Raw genomic sequence first — 25,924 nt, forward strand, 5'->3', positions numbered from 1 at the left:
TCAAATAATATTATTCTATTTTATGAATATATAAGAAACTTACAACAGCATAATTCCATTTTCCCTCTCCCATCCTTTATAATATTGTCTTATATTTTCTTGTATTTTATTTCTACATATGTTATAAAACCCACCATACGTAGGGTTTTTTTGATATTTAAAAAATTGTAAATATATGTATATAATGAAGGTACTAGAATATATGTCTCTTTTTAATCTGCCCAGATATTTATCCTCTCTGGAACTTTTCTATTTCTTCTTGCAGATCTGGGATCATTTCTCTTTGGCCTCAAGAACTTCTTTTGGCATTTCTTGCTGGAGATGAAAGTTCTCAGCTTTTGTCTGGTGAGAAAGTCTTTATTTCACATTCATTTTTGAAGGATAATTTTCACTGTATGTAAAATTTTGTGTTGACAAATTTTTTTTCCCTTTTGGCACTTTAAACATATCATTCCATCTCTGTCTCCATTATTTTTTATTAAAAGTCATTTGTAGTTCATATTTTAGCTCCCTCTGTACAGTGTCTTCTTTTCTCTGGCTGCCTTTAAGATCCACTCTCTAAATTTGGTTTTCAGAATTTTGACTCTGATGTGCCTAGGTGTGGTTTGCTTTGGATTCATTCTTCGTGCTGTTGGCTGCAGTCCTTGGACCTGTAAGTTGATATCTTTCATTAGTTTTGGAAAATTCTCATCTATTATTTCTTCAAATATTGTTTCTGCCCATTCTTTCTCTCCTCTCCTTTTGTTACTCCAGTAATACAAATGTTAGACCACATGACATTCTTCCATAGATCTCAACTATTCTGTTTTATCCTTTTTTTCCTCTGACTTTCAATTTGGATGCTTTCTATTTATCTCTTTTCAAGTTTATTTCCTCTGTATTGTCCAACTTACTGTTAAGCGCATCTAATTCTTTATTTCTGATACTGTGTTTTTATTTTTAGCACTTCCTTTTTTTTATAGTTCTGTCACTTTTCTGAAGTTGCCCCATCTTCATACATGGTTTCCACCTTTTCATTTAAGTCCTTTAGCATTTTTGTCATGCTGTGGTAATTCTAAAATCTGGGTTTTTCTCGGTTAACTTCTATTGATGGTTTCCTTTCTTAACTATGAGTTACTTTTTCTTGCTTTTGTGTGTATCTTGATATTTTTTATTGTGTGTTGGACATTTTATATAAAAATACAGTAGACAATGAATTAAATGATATTTTCCTCCAAAAAGAGCCACACACCTTCTCCTATATGGCCACTAGAATTGGAGTTAAGTCAATATGATCTATAGTTGAGCTGGATTTGGGCTTTGTTGTAATTTTTTAGTTTGATTAAATTCACTACTGGCTTCAAATATTTTGAAGGCAGAATCAAGACTTTTCCTACAAGCAAATATTGCCTTAGAGCTGTTCTACCCTGCTTACTCTCTTCCTTAGCTCAAGCCTTGGGGTAGGATCTCGCTTCTCTCTTGCCTCCATCCTCTGTCTTTCTTAGCTGAAGGCCTGGAGTGTCATGGGTTTTCCTTCAGCTCTTCTGCTCCACTACAAATCTTTCTTAGCTGAAAGCTCATTGTATCTCTGAGAGAGTCTCTCAGCTCTTCTTCACTGCCCTTGTTTTTGTGGTCCTATCCCAGTAATTGGTGAATATCAGTGAGAAAAAATGGTGAGGTAGTACAGTTTTGTTCTGTGTCTGTGACTCCTCTGAATTCTAATCTATCACATCAGCCCACACATTTGCCATTAAAATTTGTGAAAAGTTAGGCTGATTTCTTCTAACCATCGTCTATGGTGGATACCTCTTCTCTACACTTCAGTCAGGGGCGAGAACTGCTGTGGATCTTTTCTCTTATATCAAGGATTGTCATTTTCTGAAATTTAGTTCACTTAGGTCTCTTTGTGCACTCATCTCTCTGATGGTTTTTCTTAAAAAAACTATAATTATATAGATTATCTGGTTTGTTTTAGGTGTTACAAAGTGAATTATGGGCTCTTGTGACTTTCTACATACAAATAGAAGAGGAACCTGAATGTCTAATCTTTATCCTCCAAAAGAGTGATGAGGAGGGGCAAGGAGTGGGGAAGAACAAACAGTTAAGACTACGTGGAAGTGGATGTGTTTAATTTAAAAACCCATAGCTATTATCACAGCATAATGTTATATTTTTAAAATGAAAATAATAACATTTTAAACAATACAAACTACAGTAAGAAACACCATCCATATATCTCTGCCAAACCAGAATTCCTTAACCTAAGGGGCATGCTTCTTTAAAAGGGATCTGTCATAAACAGTGGGGTGGGAAAGAAGAGAGATGTTTATGCTTATCCAAATAAGACATGGATTTTGGAATCTTGAGAATCAGTGCCTTAAACTATGTATTTTCTTTATTACATCAGTCAGGGTGCAGTTAGAGACGCAGAATCACCACTGTGTGTGAGTGTGTGTGTGTGTGTGTGTGTAGTATATATACATATATATACATAGTGATTCTGCTTCTCTGATTGAATGCTGACTAATATAGCAAAGGAAATATATATATATGGGGCAGGAAGTTGGGAAGATGGATGGATGTAAAGTGGGTTAGATCAAGAACAACTTAGAACTCAAAAGCATGAGCTGGAGCCCATAAGAATGGACTGAAACCCATATCAATTCTCTTGCCTCTGACCTTGATGGCTTGGGTGTCCCACACAAGCTGGGGCCCTTTGTCTTGGAACTAAACACACACACACATCTGACTCAGGAGTTGCGGAAGCTGAAGAGGATCTTGGTGAGGGTGGAACAGTCGCTGGCTCAGCTGCTGCCACACACCAGTAAGGTGAGGCAACAGATAATGACAACATGCGTGAGCTACAAAATGTCTGCTGCTTCATTTCCATCCTGCAAATCACACCATACTCTCTCTTTTGGCCTGGAGTAGCCGGAAACAGACAGAGAAGGGAATTCTGGGAATGTAGTTCCACCTAGCCAAGTTGTCACATTACAGAGTCACTACACAAAAGGATCAGCTTTCCACAAGCCCCCTCTAGCAGTTATATTTTTAGAATTTTTCAGTACTCTGTCACATCTTTTCCCATCTAACCTTCAAACTATTGTAGTCCATATGCCTTCTCCCTATGGCTTCCTCATCTTTCTTACTAATGCCACCATATTATCAGCCTCCAACTTAATGAACCTCAAAATAGTTTTTGACATGCTGCTCTCTTTCATGCCATGTATATTGCCTATGCCCAAGTCTTTCTGTTTTGTTCACAGATTCTTCTCTATCTTCCCAGTCTTCTTTCCAGAAGTAGCAACTCCCATAGTTTGGATTATTGCCACTTCCCTTTTTCCACCACCAAATTTCTATAGTTCATCTATAATCACTACTGAGTCTTTCATCTCTGCTCAAATCTCTTACTTCATTACTCCCATTACTTTCGTAGGCCTTGTCCCATATTACTCAAAACTCCACCCCCACACACAAACTGTAAAACCGTTTTCTCTCAAGTAGTACCTGAAAACTCACTCTTTCATAAATCCATCTCACAGTATGTAGATGAAAGGTATACAGAAAATAAGGACTTGTAATGCTGGAGTGGATTTATTATGTAAGAACTGCTCAGCCATCCACTAATTATGACCTTGGAGGGTTCAGAAGACACTCCCTTCATCAAGGCTGTAAGAAATGCATTATTGAAGCAAACACCAGCATCCTTATAGAATTCTGTTGTAGACATTCTCTGTGAGCCATTAATGCTGCCATCAAACTGAGCTCCCTGAATTCACTGGGGATGATGGGATCCTGGAGTGACAGGTGCCAAGTGACATCACTGAACTATCTGAACTACCAGAGACAAGGGAAATGTGGTTGTCAGTTGTCATAATGGACGGCAGAGCTGAAGGGATAATCAACATGACTTGATCTTTAGTATTGTCTACTTTATTGTGATCTCCCTAGGATTGAAATAAATAGACACTCTATTAAAGTCTTACTTGATTTGTATGCACAAGAAAAGCTCTAGGTCTAGAGTAAAAAAAAATCTGACTTGTATCCCAGAACAGAAAGCGCTGGTTCGTCAACTGATTCCCAGACTTGATTTAGTCCAATCAAGTTGGTGCAGGTTCCCTTAAATTAAGCGGAGGCAGATCTCCTTAAAGAAGAATCCTACTACACTGCCAAAAGTATATACTATAAATCTTCCACCTACCCTTCCCCAAAGTCACCTGTGGCCACTTACCAGTGTGATTCTGCGTTGGGGAAGGGGAAAAAACCAGAATTTGGGGCAATTACTGCACACTAGCTCTGAATTAACACTGATTCCTAGAAACCCAAAATGTCACTGTGGTGTGCCAGTTGGAGTAGGGCCTAAGAATTCAGGGAATAAGTGGCTTGAGCCCAACTCATATTGGGCCTGGTGGATACCCAAACCCACCGCATGATTATTTTCCCAGTTCCGAAATGCAGAGTTGGAATTCACATATTCAGCAAATGGCAGAATCCCCACATTGTTCCCCAAAATATGAAGTGAGGGATTTATGATAGAAAGGCCAAAAAGAAGTCTCTAGAACTGCTTTTACTTGCCAAAATAGTAAGCCAAAGGCAATATAGCATATTTGGAGGAATTACAGAGAATAGTGCCACCATAAAGGCCTTAAAGAATGGAGAAGTGGTGATTTCTACTACATTCCCATTCATTTCATTTATTTGGCCTCTGAAGAAGAGAGAGATCTTGGAGAATGATGGTGGGTTATGATGATCTTAATCAAGTCATGATCCCAATTGCATCTGCTATTCCAAATGAGGTTTCTTTGTATAAGAAAATCAATACAATGCTTGGTACCTGGTATGCAGGTACTTGATCTGGTTAATACTTTTTCTCTCATCTCTCATAGTAAAGACTACAAAAAACAGTTTGCTTTCAACTGGTAGGATTAGCAATACACTTCACTGTCCTGTCTCATGCCTTTATCAACTCTACAGCCCTCTACTGTAATCTAGTCTGGAAAAGACCTTGATTGCCTCTCCATTCCACAAAATATTATTTTGGTCTATTACAGTAACGATAGTATGTTAACTGGAACTCATGAGCAGAAAGTAGCAAATATCCAGAGGCTGATAAATCAATTTCACCAAAGTTTAGGGGCCTTCCACCTTAGTGACTGCCTCCTTTGATCTGGGGCATGATCAAGATATCTCTTCTAAGGTGAAGAACAAGTTGCTGCATCTAGCCCTTCCTACTCCAAAGAAAGACGTATAACATCTAGTGGGCTTCTAGTTTTCAGTGGGGCTCACTGAAGAGAAGCCTCTGCAACAGGTCCAAGCTGTGTGCCAGCTCCTCTGCCCCTTAAGGCCTTTGATCCAGAAAACCCACTGATATTTAAAATGTCTATGACAGATAGGGATGTTGTATGGGGCCCTTGGCAGGATCCTATAGGTGAATTACAGTGCAGACCTTTAGGATTTTGGAGCAAAGCTATGTCATCTTCTAAAGGTAAATATTCTACTTTTAAGAAATAGCTTCTGATTTGCTCCTGGACCCTAGAAGCTACTGAATGCTTGACCTTGAGCTACCAAGTATCATGGAACCTGAACTTCCCATTTTGAACTAGGTATTGCTTGACCCACCAAGCCACTATGTTGGGCATGCACAGAAATACTCCAACATGAGTGGAAGTAATATATATGAGATTGGGTTTAAGCAGGTCCTGAAAGCACAAGTAAATTACATGAGCCATTGGCTCGGATTCCTATGGCTCTTATTCCTATTAAATTAACTCCACTATTTCAACCCACACCTATGGCCACATAGGATGTCCACTATACCAAGGAAGAAAAACTTCAGGCCTGATTACAGATGGTTTTTTGGGGTATGCTGGCACCAGCTGAAAGTGGACAACTGTGGCACTACTGCCCCACCTGAGAGTGGCCCTAACAGACAGTGGTTATGGAAATTCCTTCCACTGGTCAGAACTGGATGTAGATTTGCCTTTTTTGTCTGCAATACTTCCGGAAAAACCAACCTTTGTGGACTTACACAATGCCTTATTCATCCTCATAATGCCTTATTCATCCTCATAGTATTCCACACAACATTACTTCTGAACAGGAAACTGATTTTATACCAAATAATTTACAGCAATGGCTTGAGCTCGTGGAATTCACTGAGCTTATCGTGTTCCCATCATTTTGAAGCAGTTTGCATGATAGGATAGTGGGATGGCCTTTGAAGACTCAGTTGTGGTGTCAGCTGGATGGCAACACTTTGCAGGGCTAGAGTAATGTCTTCCAGGATGTGATACATGCTCTGCGTGAGCGATCACCATATGGTGCTTTTCCTCTCAGTTCCAAGAATTAAGGGGTAGAAGTAGGATTGGCCTCTCTTATTACTAACTCTAACGGTCCACTAGCAAAAATTGTGCTTCCTATTCTCTCAACTATGTGCTCTGTTGGTTTAGAGGTCTTAGTTCCAAAAGAAAGAGTGTTTTCACTCGGGATGATCCTATCAAACTGGAACCTGAGACTCCAACCTGGCCATTTTGAGTTTCTCATGACACTAAACCAACAGGCAAAAAAAGTGGCTTACTGTATTAGCTATTGTGATTGATCTTGATCCTCAAGGGGAAATTGGGTCGCTACTATACAATGGGGGCAGGGAGAAGTATCTCTGGAATTCAACAGATCCTATGAGGACACGTCTTCATACTCCTCTGTACTATGAAAAAAGTTGATAGAAAACTACAGCAACCCAATACAGCAGGACTGCAAATGGTACAGACCATTCAGGACTGAAGGTTTGTGTCACCCTCCAGGAAAGTTGAGTTGCTTGCTGAGAGCAGAGAAGACTGACTGGATAGTGAAAAGGAGCTTATAAATACCAGCTGTGAACCAATTGCAGAAATGAGGATTATAGTAGTTATAAGTATATTTTTTCTTTGATATGAATATATTCATACACGTGTGTGTATGTGTAGTTTTTTTTCCCTCTCCCATTTATCTACTAACATAAGACATTATACATTAGTATTTAAGTTACAGGATAACAAAGGAGGAGTGAAATCAGCTACGTGACAAATGGACATCATCTAAAGATAGATCTCATTTGTGTATCCTTTGAGGGAGAAGATCAGTGCCTTTTCAGTTGTATGGAGGGTGGTTACATCTTGTTAAGCAGAAGCATGATTTTGCTATTATCTCTATTTGGAAGTGGTTAAAAGAAATGTATAGCTGCCAAGTTGAAAAAGAGTGGCCTCCACTAAGTTGTGCTGCTATTTTCTAGAATTCTCTTTCCCTTATGGTTCTGAGTTAGAGTTGGCAGAGAGAAGAGCCTGCATGAAATCTGGAAGGCAGAAGTGAAGCAGTGGCCACTGCTTTCAGAAGTTCGTTGCAGACAAATGTGGTGGTGGATAGATGCAGAGGTCTCCATTGGATCCAAGCTTGTTCTCACTCTCCTTAAATTCTGTGACTGGCCCACAGAGGCAACAGCTTCCCATTGACCTCTCAGAAACCTCCCTTTTACTGGCTGCATTTGGGCATCTGGATACGGTTGGCCTCTTGGGTTTCCCTGCAAGTTTCAGCTTGCCCGCCTGTGCCAGTGATTCCAGTTGATTGATTATTGACTGCTTGCTGATACAGTCCATGTAGGAAAGGCAGGATAAATGCTTGATTTTTTTCTCTTTATTTACCAGTTCTCAGCATAATGAATGATTCTCTATCATCTTCCCAAGGTAACTTACTAGCTTTTTTCCCCCAAGTATCTAAGCTCATAGATTTAAACATATTTTCTGATCTGTTTTAATGCATTGCAATTAGTGCCCTTAGTGATGTTCAAATTGTCCATCTTTGGCCATCTACCAAGTTCTAATATATAATAGTTTCATTATCATTTACTACATAGTATTCTAAAATTCCCATCATTATTTCTCTTTTCACCCATGCATTATTTAAAAGTATGGTTTCCTTTGAAATTTTCAAGAGTATGAAATTTTGTTTACTTATTTTAATTTATTTCTTTATTGACTTCTTACTTAATTGCATTGTGGTTCACAGATTGTTGTCGTTTGACACTGATATTTTGAAATTTGCTGAGATGCCTTATGTCCACGTACAGAGGTCTACAAACTTTTTCTGTAAAAGGCCAGATAGTAAATACTCCAAGTTTTGTGAGCCCTATTGTCTCTCCACCTTACCAATTTTTACTTCATATAATTTGATACTATTTTATTAGGTGGGCATAAGTTTAGAATTTTTATATCTTCTTGGTGAATTGGGCTTTTAAAAAACTATTATGAGTGTCCCTCTTTATACTTAATAATTTTTTGGTCTTAACATCTATTATTTCTAATAAAAATATAGCCATGTCAGCTTTCTTTTGGTTAATATTTGCCCATTATATCCTTTTTTGTCTTTTTATTTTCAAGCCTTATTTGTTCTAACATTTTTGGTAGATCTCTTCTGAACACCATGTAACCAGATTTAAAAAAATCCTTTCTGACATTACCCACTTTTTTACTTAGGAGTATACTCCATTGGTGTACTGTGATTATAGACTTATCTGGACTTGTTTATACCATGTCATTTTAAATTTCTGTTTGTCCCACTTTTTCTGTGTTTCTTTTTTCTCCTTTTATGGCAAATAGTCATGATCAGCAAATATTCCTTGTGCTGCCCTACATGAAAACTTGCATTTAGCGGAGGCAACGTGAGTAATCCTGACAATAGGAATGAAAGTGACATGTCTCTCCAGGTCCAAAGCTGGAAAGAGTGGGTTTGAGTTCTCCATGTGCTCTTTTATGTTGTTGCAACAACTTACAACATGCCAGATGGCAAAGCCTTCATCGATCAAGTCCTTCAATGACTGTGTAGAGCAGAGTCTCTTACCAACCTGCATTGGTGTGCAGCAAGAGTGAGAAGGAAGTTGTGTTTGTGTTATATCAGTGAGATATTGAAATTCATTTATCGTCAAAGCATAAAGTAGCCTATTGTGACTAATACATTATCTTAAACTCTTCGGTATGATTGTGTCAAAATTTCTTTTTTCCTTTTTCCATTTTTTCCCTTGGTTTGGAATGTGTTTGGTCTATTTCTATTTATTTTGTATTTAGTGTGTGTGTATGGGGGAGAGGGGTTGGAGATTTCCATTACTGCTTGGGAGGCCAGCATGGCATTAAAAGTATGTTTTATTCAGGATCTAATTGTTTTTATTTGTGTTGCTGGATCCTTCAGAGTGTCTGGAGCACCACACTACTGCAAGTGGAATCACTTCTTTTCCTTGCAAATACACAGATGCCCACCACCAGTCTCCTGTCACATTTGACAGGTTCGTAGTCCCTAAGCCAAAATTCTTTGGCCAGAAGTGTTTCTGAATTCAGATATTTTGGATTTAGAAAGGTATGATAGTGCACCTCCAAATCAAACATTTAAATAATTCAGCAGCCAAAAGTGTGAATACTCTGCATAAATAGGATAAATATAGATAATCAAATAGCCTCTAGTGGTTCACATCAGAATCTGCCACCCATCTAGTTATGAAAAATTTGTGTTTCATAGTTTTCTGGAATTGCAAATAAGGGATTCTTGACCTGTATTACTTTAAATATGCTACAAAGTAATTGATTACCTTATTGATTTGTTAGTGACATTCTAGTTCTAAGGATAAATTCTGGCAACTTTAGTTGAAACTAGTGTTTTCCAAGGCTCTTGAGCAACACTGTGTTTCACATTGGTTTTTTACTAGCAATTTCAAAGTCACCATTTCCCGATGACCCCATATCAGCATCATGTTTGCCAATTATAAATTTTAATTTTGGATACAAAATTTTAAGGATATTTATTACATCAACATGCTTTCATAGCAGGTCAACTAAAATAGTGAAAAGACCTGGAAGCTATAGGATATGAAGGATATTTGAAGAAGCCAAGTATGTTATGGAGTAGAAAGTCATGAAGAATGTCAAGTATATTAAAGACTTTTAGAATTTTAGAAGGAACTTTAGAGGCCATGTATCCTAGCCTTCTATCCAATATAAGAATCTCATCCTGAAGACTTCCCAGTAGATAATCACTGCTCTTTTCTGGAACAAGTGACCTCACTACTTTTCAAGGAAACCTCCACATTACCTCGTTGCTAAACTAATAGTTAGGAACTTTTTCCTTATACTGAGGATCTTATTACTCTTACCACAATCCATCTAGAACACACACACGCATTTTGTTTTCTCCAGGATAAATATACCTAGTTCCCTCAAAATATGCAAGAACGGAAATGTTCAAATTGCAAATTTCGGAACTAATGTCCAAAAATGGAGGTGATAAAATGACAGAGTAAAACTCACAATAAGAAAGAATTTTCTGAATTGAGCTTTTCAATAATGAAGCATACTCCTTTCCAGCGTGGGGAACATCTCATTTTTGGTGAGTGAGTAAACAGAGCAGGGGACCATTTGATCTGAAGAAGAGAATTCTGCCATGAGAGAAAGGCATAACCTGCTGACCTTGAAGTTTCTCCCCAGTTCTGAAACTGCCTGATTCTTTCATTCCAAATGATTGGGAAATGATGAAACATAACTTTTCCAGTTTCCTTCCTTCATCCCTTAATGAATAATTAACCTCACATTAAATCATCCTTCCTAAGAAAAGTTCTGAGTTTGTTATAACCAGCTGTCTTTTAGTCAGTTTGAACTTAAAAGGCAATTTTTACAAAATTCCAAGCGAAGCTGCCAAATATTGATTTGTGGTTGCCAGAAAGAATGTGTGTCCTGTTCTAATGTGTAGTAAAGTATATTTCATAAAGTCAAATTGGATTCAAAAGAACATTTTTTATATTTTGAATTGGTATAGATATGATTGTATGGCTGTTATTGAGGATGGCTTTCCTCATGTGATACATTATTGCTTTGTTTGTCAAAAATAGTGTTAGCAAAGGCAGATATAACCTAAAGTTGCATGGAAGGGCATCACAAAGGGTGAGGAGCTACTACACACAAATCTCCTTAGGCCCTAAATAAAATTCTATGGAAGGCTTCTTATATGACATGATCTGGATTGGGTATTGGTTGATGGTTAATTAATTGTAAAAATTCATTAAAATAGCACAAACATTTCATAAGCATGTGTTTTACCTTAAAACATATATGTTTTTTGATATAGGGCCAAAATTTTTTTAAAAAAATATTGTATTATTTTTTGCTTTTAACACAGGTCTGCAGATTTCAGTGAAACATCTTTCTTTTATAAACTACACCCATAATTCGTGGTCTATGATTTCTTGATTGAGTTTCTTTAAAATTAATCAAGGATTTCAAGTCACATATGAAGTAAATCAAGTGCAGAATCAAGTGCATTATTCTTCTGCCAGTCTTTTATAGCTGCCTCTCCACCACTGAATCAACATCTATTTCTAATACTCACCCTTTCCAATCTTTACAAAGTGTTAAACTTAGTTTTCACAGAAACCGCAATTCTCTTTTTTGCACTGTCATCAATTTATTCAATATTTAATTAATTTGGATAATTAAAACAAGTACAACTGATAGAAACCAGTCTGGGAACAAATAGGGATGCCTGATGTACATAGAACATAACTGGAGGGAGTGGACATGCGCAGAGCACACTAGGCAGTGTTTACCAACTGCTGGCATGGCTGTGCCATGGGCACCAGTCAGTTTTATAGACGGAATGAGAAGCATGGGTTAATCTGGAGAGTATGTTAAGAGGAGTTTCTTTAAGAAAACCACTGTTGTGTCCGATGTGCCCAAAAATACAATGCAGGGTTTACTGGCACGGTTGTGGCTGGCTCAAAAGGCACCTTGTGTGACTTAGAAAAAGGCACTCCCTCAACACAGTGTGTGCTGAGAGAAGCATGGGCTAGAGTCCAGCCTCCATTCGCCCCCTCTGCATGATGCCACTTATGTGGGCCCTTTTGTGTAGGATAGAACCTATGCGACTGTCACAGCAGCCCTGGCTCCTGGGACAGAGGTGGATTATGATTAGGGGGAGTGGAGAGGAGCTGGTCTGTACTCGTGCACAGAAAGATGAGGCAGAGAAGCAGGAAGGATACGAAAGGTCTGACCTGTAAGGCAGGAAGTCTTCAGTCCTGGAAGAGACTCCATGCAGATTTCATGACAATTGATACAGACTGTCTTGCCAAGCCAACCTGAAGATTGTCCTTCCTGTGGGAGAAAGTTCTTTAGCAAAGAGGCCAGTATAGTCTCTATTCATTTTACCACGGGCTCCTGGGCTGCTCCCCTGTCCACCTCCCCTGCCACTCCACCTCCCCTGCTACTCCACCTCCCCTGCTACTCCACCTCCCCTGCTGCTCCACCTCCTCTGCTGCTCCACTTCCCCTGCTGCTCCACTTCCCCTGCTACTCCACTTCCCCTGCTCCTCCACCTCCCCTGCCACTCCACCTCCCCTGCCACTCCACCTCCCCTGCCACTCTACCTCCCCTGCCACTCCACCTCCCCTGCTACTCCACCTCCCCTGCTACTCCACCTCCTCTGCTGCTCCACCTCCCCTGCTACTCCACCTCCTCTGCTGCTCCACCTCCCCTGCTACTCCACCTCCTCTGCTACTCCACCTCCCCTGCTGCTCCACTTCCACTACTACCACTGCTCCCAGTTACACTAGGAAGATCACTAAGTCAGATAGACTTTCAGAGCTCTCCTTACTGACCTTGGACTTTTCTGCTCCATTCAAGAATTTCACTACCTGTAGGTGATACGTATGGTTCCTTTCACAGATGACAGAACCTTTCATTCTAGAATTTATTATGAAAAACAGAATGAAAATGCCTGGTTGACCTAGCACATCGTGAAGTTTCTTCATATTCAAGTGTTAGCAGTCAATGAATTAACACACGTAAATGACTGACAAGGAAAAGAAATTAAAGAGCAGGTCCCTGAAAGCAAAGGGGAAAGACCAAGTGGGGGATGCTACAGAAAGCAAACTGAAATCCCTCAATCTTGCAGTCTCATTCATCTTCAACTATGCCTGGACAGAGAGAAGGTTATTAGGAAGTTGGTGTTCCTTGTTTATTTTGCTTCTTGGCTTGCGTGTTTTCTTCTGTTTTGCTTTGTTTTTTGGTATTATAGCTCAACCTTTGAGCCCCATGACATCTCTAAAACTTCCAATGAGCCTTGAGGATTTTGTTTCTGTAAACATAAGCACCATTAATATAAAGTAGCTAATTATAAAGTAGTTCATTAATTGAGCTAAAAGCGTATTTATTTTTTAAAACTGTATAACTTAAACACTGCAAAGGAGGATCCTTCTTCCCTTTCCTGTCTGCACACTGACCCCATTCTAATATATGTCCACCCTCATAGGGAGATGACTGCTGATGCCTATGTGATTGTCCTTGTCTCGCCACCTGTGGTCTTTAACTGCTTCAACTCACTTCGTTTCATTGTTGGAATGATCCTTGCCTGTGTGCACGGCGTTCTCACACCTCACAAAATTGAATGGCTAACCCAACACGTGCACCATTTGAGGCAAATAATCATGTCTTGTCCTGTTCCATATCTTTTAAAAAATCTTTTATGCCAGCTGCTGGGGTAACCCAGCTGTCTTTCCTCTTTCACTTAGAATGAGAGTGTTTACAGCTGTGAGGAACGTAGGCTGGTGGCTTGCTCAGTGGTTCTCAACCTTGACTGGTTTCTCACCCAGAGGGCTTGTTACAACACAGATTGCAGGGCCTCACCCTGCGTTTCTGACTCAGTAGGTCTGGGATGGGACCTGAGAATTTGTATTCCTAACAAGTTCTCCCGTGATGCTGATGCTGCTGATCTGGGGATAACACTGAAAATCAGCTGGAGCCCCTCCCTTCACAGTTGAGGAAACTGAACCTTAGAGAAATGAAGTATTTGACCCAAGGTGACCCAGCCCATTAGGGGCAGAGCCAAGAGCTGCACCCAAGTCTTCTGACTCTCACATGCTAATTACACACATATCCTATTGTTTTTCTTAAGGTTTATCAATCGTCTACATCACTTGCTCCGTTTTGTTTTGGTCAGGATCTCAAATATCATTCTGCTACTTCTATTAAATTTTACAGTGAATTCACACAATAGCATTCGATATGAATCTGCAGTCCTGCAGCAGTACCGCTCCTGAGACCCATCTCCCTAAGAAAAAGAGTGCTGTGCCACAGTCTTGGTTCATTTTTCTTTCTAGAAAAACTCTTGCTGAACCCCTAAAACAGCAAATTCTTGGTAAAATTCTCCCGTTCGCATTTTGGTTTCAGGAAGATTCTCTTTTTTTTCCTTGTGGACTGTATTCTTTCAGATAATTGTTTTGCTCTCCTTCTGTTAATAAGTTCTCAGCAACCCTGAGAAGCCTTCTCTGCTTTTCTTCATACATCTTTTTTTTTTTTAATAAATAAATCTGAAGAAGAAATCTCTTAGAATCTCTAATTACTTTTTCTTATCAGTTTTGATTTTGGGGTCTCTTTCTGGCAGCCTCCTTTCTGTCAACGGCTGCTCTCCAGCAAGGTTAACATCTCTGTGGGAGCAGACGCACTGGGTGCCTCCTCTGCTCTTTCCCTCACTTCACCTTAGCTCTTCACGTACGCTTCTCTCGCTTGTTCGTCTTCCATGTGTAATCTCTGTCTTCCTTCCGCCTCCTCCCATTAATTTTCTATTGAAGTCTCTTGAGTTCCAGTTAGTAAGCCTCTAACTCATTCTCTCTGGTTGACATCATCTTTGTCTCTTCCTGCTTTAAATGTAATTTCCTCAGACTGTGTGCTTACTTTCCAAATCTCTTTGGGGAAAAGTATGGGATGGAGAAAGGAATGTATGGGAAGAGCACCAACATATAAGTTATATTAAACAAAGTGGTGTGGATGGGCAAGTCACTTGGGTTCTCTGGGCCTCACTTCCTTAACTATAAAACACGAACAGGTTGGTGTCGACAGAGTCCAAGCAGGTTATGTAAACGAAGTGAAGCGGGGACTGTGGCAAACTGGGGAATATGTGCAACGTTTAAAGGGTACAAGTGCTGTTCAGCTCTACAGCCGTGGGGAAATGCAGGCCCCTCAGGCTTGCCAGATCTTCCGATTTTTCAAGAGTGATCACATTTTTTAAACATGTGAACTCTCTTTATTTTAAATGTGAACAACTAATTCAAACAATGAACCAAACAAAGCACATCCCATCTGTGGGCCAGATTTGGCCTAGGCTGCCAGTTTGTGACCTTTAGATGAGATGGAACTTGCAAGTTCCTTGTGAGTCTAAACTTTCACGACTCTTCAGTAATGTGTTTTAAGACTAACTAGCTCTCCCTGGGTGCATTTCCTAAATTGTTTCCTTGTCATTTGTGTTTGTTTACTTGGCTCTCAGTCTCCTAAGTGAACACTCTGGAGGTTGTTGTAAGAGGAAGGTACAACTTCCTCCCCCCTGCCTCGAGCATAAAGTAACCAAAAGTTTTGCTCCCAGACTCAGCATCAGAATCAGCTGAGCATGTATGCTCTCCTATGACGGCTGACTCTCTGGTGTGCACTCTCCGGTTCTGGGGTGGGCAGCCTCTGTGCAGTTTAAACCTCGCTCCTCTGTTCCTTTGTCTGGAGGCAAAATTTTAGTCCTTCCATCTATTCTGTGTAATGTTAATTTACAGACTAGTCTAACTAGGAGGAATCTCAACAATCAAAGAAGACTTGAGGTTCAGAAGCCCAAGGAAAGGAATGGATGCTAAATGCTAAAAGATGGAGGAACTGCCTGAAGATGACAGGAGAGCCAAACAATATTCACAAGATTCTGCCTTATCCCATTCCATATCTTCCTTAGAGAGTTCCTCCAAAGGAGTCCCTCTGGCTGTTCCTGCAGGCCAGCCTTCCCTGAACCGGGACTCCTCTGTCAGAGTTCCTTTTCCTCTTCCATCCAAAAACTGTCACGTTTTTCCTGGTTCAACCCTGGCTGGCTGGCGTTCCCTCTCTCGTCACCCTTGGTCATTCACGAGAAGGACCCATCATTTCCTCTCTGTAACTGGACCTTGAGAATCTTCACCTTTCAGTATTTCAGTGAGGTAGCAGCAGCAAGTATGACTGATAAAGTTAGGGAACCACACATTATTGAACTAGGAACTATTTCTCAAACTGCAAGTTCTCTGTAAGAATCTTTAATTTTTAAAATTTTGATTATATAAAATATATGTATATTTTAAAAAGCCAGCCTTAGTGGTCTAGTGGTTAAGATTTGGTGCTCTCATTGCTACAGCCCAGGATGGTTTCCAGTCGGGGAACCACACCACCCATCTGTTGGTTGCTATACCGTGGGGGCTGTGTGTTGCTATGATGCTGAAAGCTATGCCACCAGTACTTCAAATATCAGCAGGGTCACCCATGATGGACAGGTTTCAGTGGAGCTTCCAGACTAAGACAGACTAGGAAGAAGGACTTGGCCACCCACTTCTGAAAAAACCCTGTGAATAACAGCTGAGTATTGTCTAATGCAGCACGGGAAGGTGAGAGGATGGCGCAAAAAGACGGGGCAAGGTCTAGCTCTGCTGTACACAGGATTGCTAGGAGTTGGAATCAACTGGATGGCACTAACAACAAATATTTTTAAAAACATGTTCTGAATGATTTGATAACCTTTTAACCAAGGAATGATGTGTAGTTTTCAGGTAATTCATTTGTGTTTATGTTTATGATTGTATTGTTACCAACTATTATCATTAACTTCTAATTCAGGACTTCTCAACTATTTCTTCAAGAAATCTTAGGGGTTTGTGAATTTTAAGTAGGAAAAACAATTGGTGTATGGTTAGCAACTAGGCCCTGAATGAGACACTTCTAGGTGCTGTTTAATTTAACAAGTTATTTAACTCCCTGAACTTTTACATTCACAAAATTGGGATAATGTAAGTGAAGTTTAAATAAAATAATGCTTGAGGGCCGGCCCCGTGGCTTAGTGATTGAGTGTGTGCGCTCTGCTACTGGCGGCCCAGGTTCAGATCCCGGGCGCGCACCGATGCACCGCTTCTCCAGCCATGCTGAGGCCATGTCCCACATACAGCAACTAGAAGGATGTGCAACTATGACATACAACTATCTACTGGGGCTTTGGGGAAAAAAAAGGGGGAGGATTGGCAATAGATGTTAGCTCAGAGCCGGTCTTCCTCAGCAAAAAGAGGAGGATTAGCATGGATATTAGCTCAGGGCTGATCTTCCTCACACACACACAAAAATAATAAAATAAAATAATGCTTGAAAAGTCTTCAACACAGTGCCTGGCGTATAGAAACCACTAAAAATAAATGCTAGCTACTTCTACTATACCGTTATTATTACCATTGCTGGCTACTTATAAAAAATCATATCACCTATTCTTGCTTTTTTTTTTTTAATTTAATTTTATTTATTTTTTCCCCCAAAGCCCCAGTAGATAGTTGTATGTCATAGCTGCACATCCTTCTAGTTGCTGTATGTGTGACATGGCCTCAGCGTGGCTGGAGAAGCGGTGCGTTGGTGCGCACCCGGAATCCAAACCCAGGCCGCCAGCAGCGGAGCGCACGCACTTAACCGCTAAGCCATGGGGCCAGCCCTATTCTTGCTTTTGATTCAATTTTTGTCATAGATATTTCATCTAATATTTCACAATAACACACGGACACAGAGTTGGTAGCTAGTGATATGTTATGATCTGAGCAGTCTATGAGGAACTTCTTAATAATATTATTTAAATTTCTCCCGGCCACTAAACATCTATCATTCAAAATTGAATCTTCATCTTCTTGTATCAGAAACAGCCAGCTGTCTGCCAAAATTTGTGCTTCCCCTGCAGAGGATTGAGTTGTCACTAGAAGCAGCTACCCAGACAAAGACTAGATTTCCCCATTCCTCCTGCACCAGAAGTTGTCTTCCTTCTGATGCCAACCAGTGGAATGTGGTGGTGTATGGCATTTTCAGGTCAAGATTTAAGAAGCAGATGTCAGTTCTCCATCATCTTTCTCCTTCCATCAGCTGGATTCACTTGAAGATGAGGACCTAGGGGAAGACTGAACCACAAGATGGAAGGATACTGGATGCACCAACTGGAAAGCTGCCCACCAACTGGGAACATTTGGTCTAGGAGCTTAAATGAATCAGAAATAAACCTCTATTATGTTTGTGCCATATATTTGGGGGTCTATTATTCACTGCCCCTAACATCACCCTAATTAATTCAGAAATTGGTACTTTGAAGGAAATGCTGCTATAACAAAACCCTAAAGTAACTGTATTTGGCTGAACATTTGGGCAGCAGATGGCAAAGGAACAGACATTGGGTGCTGGAAAGACAGAGACCCAGGTTATGCATTGGCAAAGCATTTTTAAAATTATGTCTATGATAACTTAAAAAGCAGAATCCATTACTATAATGGACAAGTGACTGCTATGCTTTCCCAATTCTTCTCTTTCTTCATAGGAATTTTTTTTTTTTTTTTTTTTTTTTTTTTTGTGAGGAGATCAGCCCTGAGCTAACATCCGCCAATTCTCCTCTTTTTTTTTTGCTGAGGAAGACGGCCCTGGGCTAACATCTGTGCCCATCTTCCTCCACTTTATATGGGACGCCGCCACAGCATGGCTCACCAAGCAGTGCGTCGGTGCGCGCCCGGGATCCGAACCAGCGAACCCCGGGCCGCCGCAGCGGAGCGCGCGCACTTAACCGCCTGCGCCACCGGGCCGGCCCTCTTCATAGGAATTTTTATTATGATTATCTTGTCCCTGTTTTATCATCATAGTGTGAGATAAGATAACTTTTTTATATATTTGTATATCACCATACTGAGAAGAGCTTTAGATGGAAAGGCTTCACATCACCCAAAGATACTGGACTTGGAGCTGTATGCTTGAAGTTGATTGGACTTTTGTATGTATCCTTGGAGTGAGAAAAGAAGAGTATGCATGAATATTTGGTGAAAAGAATGGCAGACGAGGAAGAGCCAAAATTTCTGCTCCCTCTTCCATATTGTACACTGAATCTCATCTAACCTAAGATTTCATTGGTTGTCAAATACACAATTTTTTTGTAATACTAAGATAGAAAAAATGCTGCCAACTACAGGGGCTGGCCCGGTGGTGTAGTGGTTAAGTTTGCGTGCTCTGCTTTGGCGGCCCAGAGTACGCAGGTTTGAATCCCGGGCACGGACCTACACACCGCTCATCAAGCCATGTGTGGTAGCATCCCACACACAAAATAGAGGAAGATGGGCACAGATGTTAGCTCAGGGCTAATCTTCCTCAGCAAAAAAAATAGGAGGATTGGTAACATGTCAGCTCAGAGCCAATCTTCCTCACCTAAAAAAAAAAATGCTGCCAACTAAATATGAATTTACATTGAATAATTGTCCTTGATTGAACAAAGCATTCCTATCAAAAAGATGTTAAAGTGTGAAAACAATGTGTAGATTAGGAGTGATGAAAAACACTAATTTTTCTGGGAACTATCCCATCTGAGACAGTATTTCCTAATTTCCTTTGCATCCAGGTGTTGCCTTGAGAGTTCTCATCAACAGAGTATCAGTGGAGGTGAGCTATGTCACTTCTGGACCAGACTCTTTAAGATGTGGGTACCGTGTCTGTACTCTCTTTTTCCTTCTGTAGCTGAAACCAGATGACTGTGAGATCTAGGAGATGGCAGTGCTAAAAGGGACAAAAAGAAAGTCTGGGTTCCTAAATCACCAAATGGAAGAAAACCACCAGGGAACACCCATCCTGGCCTGTGATGTGAGTGAGAAAGAAACTTTAATTTTGTTTAAGGTATATATTTTCAGCATTTATTTGTTACCATAGTTAATATGATCCTAATTAACACACTCTCTTTCCTGTGTTGTTGTAAGGATTAAAGAAACTATTATATGTAAAGCTCTTGGAAGAGTGTCTGGTATATAATAAGCATTAAATGAATGTTAACTATTATTATCAGTTAGAATGCCCTTTAAAAATTCAAATAGCTTTGGAGGGGTGATCTTCAACTTTCATCTTTGGAAGTTAGAAAGTTATACTAAAAAACAACCTAAGAGTCAATTAATCCAAGCTCTGTCACTTTAGAGATAAGTAAATGAAGTCCCTGAGAGGATGAAGGACCTGCTGTAAAATCACTTTATCAGTCATAAGTACTTTAGCATGACTTAGTTGCTCTGTTTCAGCCAGGAAAGAGCAGACTGCTATAGGAATGAGACTATGGATGGGGAGAAGGTGTGCAGATGCCTTTGGAGTTGGGTCATTATTTAGGAAAGAAAACCTGGGATTGGGCTCTTGGCAGCCAAAGCGAGGAACAACAGGATACTTGGTGAGAGAATTGAGAGAGGCAAGGAAGAACTACCCGATAACATTTTCATCTCCATTACTAAATATAATGATTCATCCAAAGTTGCTTAGTGAAAAGTAATAAGTACCTTTTGGATACTTGTTTGCACAAATTCCCTTTATTTGGAAATTACTGTTAGAAACAAGGATGAACACCTCACCCAAGCTGAGACAATCAGCCTCTTCTCTTGGAACTAATGTGGAATTGGCTCTCTCAGAGTTTGTGTTAGTTGTGGGGTGCCTATCTGTTACGTAGCATCATGCCTAGAGTCAGTTTTATGGGCTAGAAAAAGCCACATGCAGGCCAAAATCATAGAAGAGCAGAAATTTTGAATAAGTGAAAGGATCTGATCTGCAGAGGCAAGAATGGGGCGGATGTTCAGAAGGTAGCAAAGAAGAAAGACCACGTGGTTCCAGGACTCATGGAGCATGACCCTGACCTGACAGCGTCCCAGTTCCCATCCTCAGCTCTCTTGAGGCTGGAGCTGAATAGTGTTTTCCTGAGTTCTTTCTGTCCTTAAGAATAGATCCACTTGTAAAAAATCTGAGAACCAGCCCTGATGGCCTAGCGGTTCAAGTTCCACGTACTCCACTTCGAACCTGGTGGCCCAGGTGTGGTTCCTGGGTGTGGAACTACACCACTCATCTGTCAGTAGCCATGCTGTGGCAGTGGCTCACATAGAAGAATTAGGACTCAAACTAAAATATACAACTATGTACTGGGGGTTTGGGGAGAAAAAAAAACAAAAAGAGGAAGATTGGCAACAGATGTTAGCTCAGAGCAAACCTTTCCCAGCAAAAAAAAAAAAAAAATTTCTGAGCTGAGTTACTTTCTATTCCTTCAATCAAGAAAATTGGTAATAACATAGTCAATGACTAAATCAATTAATATAAAAATCTCTTAACCATTCTTGATTACTTATTGTCAAGCCACAACAATAAAAGTCACCTCTGCCAGAGGGAAGGGGTTATTAAATCCACCACTACTACTGGAACTGTGTCCTCCAGGTTCTAATTCTAAGAGTCTGAGTTTGATGCTCTTCTGAATAGTCTAATTTCCTAGAGATCATGATCATCTTAGCAGTGGTTTGAGTTGATGGGATCAAATTTTTCATATGTCTACCACAACAGATGAAATAAAGCAAATTTTTAGATGTTATCTTATTCAGAATTGTTTTAGGGGGGAGGAGAGAGAGGGATGGAAGGGGAATTTTTCTTCATTACTGTAGTAATACATTGTATTCTTTGATGTACACAATTTTCCTTGTATACAAAATTCTTTGATACACTGCATACATGGAATGAAGTATATATTCTTCATTGTAGAAACTTTCGATAACAAAAATAAGTAAAAGAAAAAATTCTAAATATCACAATTTTACAACTAACAGATAACCATCAGTAATTTTGGGGACAAAATCTCAACAATGATAAAAATGTAATCACATCCATATCTTGATTTATCCTCAAGAATTCACATAATTTTACTGGTTATATTTCTTCAGGTACTCACAAACATTTTCTTTCAAAGAGTTCACTGAAGACCAGAATTTCATTCACTGGGAAATACTCTTGGAATCAGACTTCTTTATTGTTTCCGATGACCAATAAGTGCATTTACTTTATTCATTTCCTTTGTTCTTCAGGAAATGAAATAAATATCTAGTTGAGATATTCTGTATGTCATAGAGACAAGGATATTTAAACCGTGTCCTCAGCCCTTTGTATTCCCTCACCTGCCTTTTATCAGCAATTTAATAGAAGCATATTTTTTTACTTCCTAGCTGTCCCCTTATGTTTCTTGTTAAGACGTCAAATCTAAATGACTTCAATTCCAGAAGGGTGTGCTTGGCCGCTCTAGAATCAGCATCTGTTTTATCCCCTCCTTATTATGGTCTTTCATTGGACTCACCTCTGTTCATTTTCTAAGATCAGATATTTCATTCTTTTCTGTCTGGGGCTAACATTCTTTATCTATGTTCCTCTTATCATTTTCCCTTGTTAGAGAAAATTGACCCTCTCGTGTTTAATTACCATATCTTAAAAACGAATTATCCTGATCCCAAGTTACTTGCTCCTCACACCAGGGCTTTACTGTCTTAATGAAATCCTACTCTTTTAAAAATCAGAGTAGAAATACAACTACGAGTTTTAGAGGTGCTTTGCTTTCTTTCACAATATGATATTTACCATTAGCCATATTTATCTCTGTTTTCCACTAACAAAGGGGATGGAGTTGAAATACTAAATTTCCTAAGATCTGATAACTTTTCACTGTGATTTTCTGTGTTCTGTCCATTTTTAATTCCAAACTTTTTTGGAGGGGCCATTTTAGGAGGACAACATTCTCTAGATTGACTGCCAGGGGCTTATGTTCCCATTCTGCTTAATTATTGTCATCTTTTTTAACTAGAGAAATCTCACACTTTACTTGTTATGTGAAGATTTAGCTAAAGTTTTGTCCGGAGACTGGAGGATTATTTACTTAATGTGATTACACTTGACTGTCAAGCATCAAAGCTGAAGTTTAGAACTTTCAGTTACTCTCAGCGGCTGGGACAGGTGGAACATAGGAGTCCTTCAGTATTCATGCAGTTAGTGGAATTTGTGTTATGAGAAATTATGAGATTATGGAATTTCTGCTATGTACTGGGCACTGTTCAGCTATAAATAGGATGGACATGACCCCTGCTTTCAAGGTTCTCATAGTCTATGGGCAAAGATGAACAAATGTGCGTTGCAATATATGACATTAGCGTCTGTGATTGGGGTAAGTGCAGCGTTAGAGGGACACAGACCAGGTGGGGAATGACAGAGATAGGATACTTGTGCTTAGACTTGAAGGACTAGAAGAGATGAGCAGAGGGGAGGGTATTCTAGAAAGAGAAAAGAGCTGAAAAAAATTAGAGGCATGAGAAGGGAGGTTTGGGGAACTCCAAGGATTTGCTGTAACTGGTGATGGTGTTTGTGCATTGTGGGTGTGAATGGTATTGGGGAAAGAGGGGAAAATGTGGTCATATTATGAATGGTTTGTGTGCCATGCTGAAGAGTTTGCATGCTATTCTGGAGATGCTGAGAAGTCCCTGAAGCATTTCAAGCAGACACATAATGATCAGATTGTAATTCAAAAGGAGTGCTCTGACAGTGGGGGATGCTGACGCGGTTCGGAAAGTCCTTTGTCACACTTACAGTTGGTGAGCTGAGCCCAGCACAGTGAAGGTCAGAGGGGTCAGGACCACCACCACCACCTGAATATTTACCTCTTTTTTTCTCCTTTCCTTCTTTTTCTCCCTCTTTCCTCTCCTTCTTCCTACTGCCTCAGCCTCCTCCTTCTCTCAAACATTCTCTTAAGAAGCTCTTAAAACTTAAACAGTTCATGGGCAGTCTTTTAAAAACGTCAGTGAAAACTTTCCAATTTAGTTGTGAATGTCTTCTTTTTCTCTATGGTCAATGTCAAAATAGTCACTGGCTGAATTTCCTTTTATGGATACTCAAAGCTCCCGCTTTCTTTCCCTTTTGCTACCTGTAATTCTTTATCATTATCCGTTATCACCTTCCACATTGGGATGGGCAAAATAGAAATTCAAGTAAATTGATTTCACTATTGACTTGTGGTTCTCGTAGAGAGTTGATTAATAGAATATGAAAGCTACAAGTGACTTGAATGTTTTTCATAATGTTTTTTAAGCTGTAGATTGTGACCCACGTGTAGGTCATGAAATCACTTTAATGGGTCATAACCTGCATTTTAAAAAAAGAAAAAAACAGGACAAAATCTAATAGAATAGAAAATATCAGAGTGCCCTGAACTTACTAGGGGTCAATATTGTTTTATGAAACTTTTGTTTCGGTTATAGGCATATATGTTTATTCATGCAGATAATATAAAACATGTCTTACTATGGGTGGTAATCAAAAAATTAAATTTTTAAAAATAAAAAACAATCAAAATAAAGTTTGAGAAAACACTGCCCAAGATCAACTTTTTTTTTTTTTTGAGGAAGATCAGCCCTGAGCTAACATCTATGCCAGTCCTCCTCTTTTTTTTTTTTTTTTGCTAAGGAAGACTGGCCCTGGGCTAACATCTGTGCCCATCTTCCTCCACTTTATATGGGATGCCGCCACAGCATGGCTTGACAAGTGGTGTGTTGATGCGCGCCCAGGATCTGAACCCGGGCCACCAGTAGCAGAGCACGCACACTTAAGCGCTACGCCATGGGGCCAGCCCCTCAACTTTTTTTTTTTTTTGACAGGAAAGATTCGCCCTGAGCTAACATCTGTGCCAATCCTCCTCTATTTTGTATGTGGCCTGCCACCTCAGCAAGGCTAACGAGTGGTGTAGATCCGTGCCTGGGATCCGAACCTGTGAACCTGGGCCACTGAAGTGGAGTGTGCCAAACTTAACCACTACACCACAGGGCCGGCCCCCCAAGATCACATTTTTTCCACTCCGAAGATGGAAAAAACTGAGAACCAGGGAAGTTGACTTGTCCAAGGCCATGAATTAGTGGCAAATTCAAGATTTGAACTCAGGTCTCCTAACAGTTTGATGTTCTTTGAACAAAAGTTAATTAATTGCCTAACGTGAGGACTGGAGATTATGGATTTCATTTACTTAATTTATCCTTGAGACCACACTGTGAAATCAGAGGTTCACAATGCTTTGTTATCTTAGTATTTATAAGAAAACGCTCCATGTTTCTTTTTTGCTTTGCATCATAGATGAGCACTAGACTTTGATAGGTTGTCACTTTATGCCTTTATTACTCTTTTTAAAATTCTTTTTTGTGGACAACTTTGATATACCCTCCTACTTATGTTTTGAATAAAGATAATCTAGTTCTTTTTGTTTCTCAGCTGAATGCTGAATAATTATTTTGGTCCTTTCTTTCATATACCTTAACCATCTTGAAAAATAAACATTCCAGGATGTTTAGAGGCATTTCGCCTGAAATCAGGGAAAAGTTAGGTATACCTCGAGACTTCTCTAGCCTTATGGTTCTATTGCTTCTATCTTTGTAATCAATCTGTTTTAATTTTCTCTTCTTTTTTCCAAAAAATTAAACTTTTCTTTGTTTTACACGTGGTATTTTATGACTTAACTTCAGGAAGGGATGCAGGGCCAGCAAAGAGCACTGGATTGAGAATCGAGAAACCTGAGTCCTGGTCCTTCTTGTCACCTAATTCATTGTTTGAATTTCAGCAGGTCCCATAACATTTTTAGGCCTTGATTTCTTCATCTGAAAACTGAGGAAGTAAGTCTCGATTATCTATAAATTGCTGTAATCAATTAATGTTTCCTAACCATGTGGAGGTTATCGATTCATTTCCAAACATGAGAGAAACTATTGCCTAGAAATTTGCATATGAATATAGAGACATGGTTTTTTTGTATAAAATTGTATGGGGTTCTTGGATTTTTGTAACCCATTTATAGATTTAGTTTCAAAAACCTGCTTAAAATAACTTCCTATATGTCATACAATGTGCCAGATTCTCTACATTTCCTTTTTTGAACTTCCTAAGGAATTCCTGATTTTGCTTCCTTCGTGTTTCCTTAACGATGTCTTCCATAGTTCAAGGACTCTTCAAGCTGGAAGGAAATTTGAGCAAACTAGATCATCCATCTCATTTCCTTCCAGTCTTTTATCTTCACTTATCAGTACTTCT

At 39.6% G+C, this 25,924-nt stretch overlaps 1 long non-coding RNA gene across 1 annotated transcript in view; it reads left to right on the top strand.

The window, feature by feature from the left end:
• The first annotated feature begins 253 nt into the window (after nucleotides 1-253).
• The window catches only part of LOC131416311 (uncharacterized), a 34,033-nt gene continuing 8,362 nt past the window's right edge, over nucleotides 254-25,924 (top strand). The window contains exons 1-2 of the long non-coding RNA XR_009222576.1: nucleotides 254-345; nucleotides 576-652. This is a non-coding gene — a long non-coding RNA (uncharacterized LOC131416311). The remainder of the gene's footprint in view (nucleotides 346-575; nucleotides 653-25,924) is intronic.

This window comes from Diceros bicornis, chromosome 17 (assembly GCF_020826845.1).
Source record: "Diceros bicornis minor isolate mBicDic1 chromosome 17, mDicBic1.mat.cur, whole genome shotgun sequence".
Classification (NCBI taxonomy): domain Eukaryota; kingdom Metazoa; phylum Chordata; class Mammalia; order Perissodactyla; family Rhinocerotidae; genus Diceros; species Diceros bicornis.